Raw genomic sequence first — 2,430 nt, 5'->3', positions numbered from 1 at the left:
GTGAACAGATTGAAAGACAGTTGTTTAGAGGGGAATACAGACAGTATTTATAATGTCCAATACTTTCAACTCTAGATATATATATATATCCAAAGGCAGTAAAAACTGCCAGCACTCACACGGGCAAGTGTGGGTACACTCCTAGGGGAAGGTATCTTTTTATCCAGACTGGTCTTCGCACGTGGTGATCTATAGGTGTAATTAGGGTCTGGTGTATAATAATAAATGTAAATCAAATAATACTCACACGGCCTTGTGTGAGTAAATACACATCAAGGTGTCTTTGACTAGAATATTTTCTTTCTTCTTTTCAGGTTCTTGATTTTCTTCCTGGTTTTCTTCGGCGGTCTTCAACTCCCAGTGAGGAAATCCCCCTCGGTGTGAACAAATTTGAAAACAATTGTTAGTGGGAAAATATCAACATAATTCTGTGGTGACCCACTAGAAAAACCCAAGCAGATATATAAAAGCAGCAAATGCTGCAGGCACTCACACGGGCAAGTGTGAGTGCAATCCTAGGGGAAGGTATCTTTTTTCTCTGTTGGTGTCTTTACACCTGCTGCTTTATGAGGGTAATGGTGGTCTGATATAAAGGGATCTATAAAACTAAAACTAATAAAAATAATACTCACACGGCCTTGTGTGAGTAAATGCACATCAACGCGTTGCTCTCACCACTAAGCAATTTTGATCCAGCACAGCCACCGTCAAGGAGTGGATCAGAGAGGAGGCAGCACTATATCCGGACGCGGAGCAAGTTAGCTGCGCTCCACGAGACCCACGAGCAATTTCCTATTGACGGGCTGCTTCTTCTTTTTATGCATTTTTTCATTGTTTTTACAGTATATATGTTTTGTTTTTAGAGCTTTTGAGAATAAAATTTATTGTAGTCCACCAGAATCGTGACATTGTTCAATTTTATATCCACACCAAGGAGGGGTCATCCACCTACACTTGCCCACTTGGAATTTAACACTATCAGCACTACAAAGGAGTTAAAGACACCTTGATGTGCATTTACTCACACAAGGCCGTGTGAGTATTATTTTTATTAGTTTTAGTTTTATAGATCCCTTTATATCAGACCACCATTACCCTCATAAAGCAGCAGGTGTAAAGACACCAACAGAGAAAAAAGATACCTTCCCCTAGGATTGCACTCACACTTGCCCGTGTGAGTGCCTGCAGCATTTGCTGCTTTTATATATCTGCTTGGGTTTTTCTAGTGGGTCACCACAGAATTATGTTGATATTTTCCCACTAACAATTGTTTTCAAATTTGTTCACACCGAGGGGGATTTCCTCACTGGGAGTTGAAGACCGCCGAAGAAAACCAGGAAGAAAATCAAGAACCTGAAAAGAAGAAAGAAAATATTCTAGTCAAAGACACCTTGATGTGTATTTACTCACACAAGGCCGTGTGAGTATTATTTGATTTACATTTATTATTATACACCAGACCCTAATTACACCTATAGATCACCACGTGCGAAGACCAGTCTGGATAAAAAGATACCTTCCCCTAGGAGTGTACCCACACTTGCCCGTGTGAGTGCTGGCAGTTTTTACTGCCTTTGGATATATATATATATCTAGAGTTGAAAGTATTGGACATTATAAATACTGTCTGTATTCCCCTCTAAACAACTGTCTTTCAATCTGTTCACTCCGAGGGAGACATCCTCACTGTAAGCCGAGGACTGTCGAAGAAATCCAGGAAGAAAACCAAGTCCTGAAAAGAAGAAGGAAACCAATCAAGAGAACATAAAGACAAGTAAACCTTGCTGTGAGAGCATTTACACAAGGCCGTGTAAGTGATTTTATATATCTTTCAAGCACACCCACAAATATCTAATAAGACACTATACATATCCCAAATTCTTCAACCTGTGCTCGCCCTTTTTCTCTCTATATCCCTGTACAAATAAGGATCCTGGATAAGGATCCTATTGGGGTCAGAGCCATAGGACAAGAAGACGAACCAGAGGGGACCTTTGTTTATAAGGTTGTAATATTCATTGCTACATTTCCCCTGTTCTAGAATTTCATCAGGGAGCGCCCGGGTTTTTCCTTGTTCCAAAAAGAAACACAAGCAAAACAAAAGCCTGCTCACATGAGCAATAACTTAACTGAGGTTTTTCCTGATTAGGATTGGGGCGGCTTGTCCGCTTCCAATAAACAAAAATAAGGAACTTTGCAATTTGACAAAGGTACAAAATGATTTAACCTATTTGGGGAGAGGCTTTTCCCCTTTCTGCTTCCAGCAGCCTTCCTGCCTCCAGTCTCTTGGGGAGAGGGGAGAGGAACCAGGAAATCAGCCTTACATACTTGATTTCCACCTAGCAGGACAGGTGACAGAAATGAGGCAGCAGACAAACTCTGGTCTGGATCCCTCATCCCTCAGTTCCAGCACTTGCCAAACTGTGGGAT

General features: G+C 41.1%; 1 long non-coding RNA gene across 1 annotated transcript in view; it reads left to right on the top strand.

Annotated features, from left to right (window-relative positions):
• Nucleotides 1-621, top strand: part of LOC142496310 (uncharacterized) — a 2,361-nt gene extending 1,740 nt beyond the window's left edge. Inside the window, exon 3 of the long non-coding RNA XR_012801948.1 lies at nt 315-621. This is a non-coding gene — a long non-coding RNA (uncharacterized LOC142496310). The remainder of the gene's footprint in view (nt 1-314) is intronic.
• The last annotated feature ends 1,809 nt before the right edge of the window (nt 622-2,430 follow it).

Source organism: Ascaphus truei, chromosome 1 (genome assembly GCF_040206685.1).
Source record: "Ascaphus truei isolate aAscTru1 chromosome 1, aAscTru1.hap1, whole genome shotgun sequence".
Classification (NCBI taxonomy): domain Eukaryota; kingdom Metazoa; phylum Chordata; class Amphibia; order Anura; family Ascaphidae; genus Ascaphus; species Ascaphus truei.
This window is presented reverse-complemented; position numbering and strand designations above follow the sequence as displayed.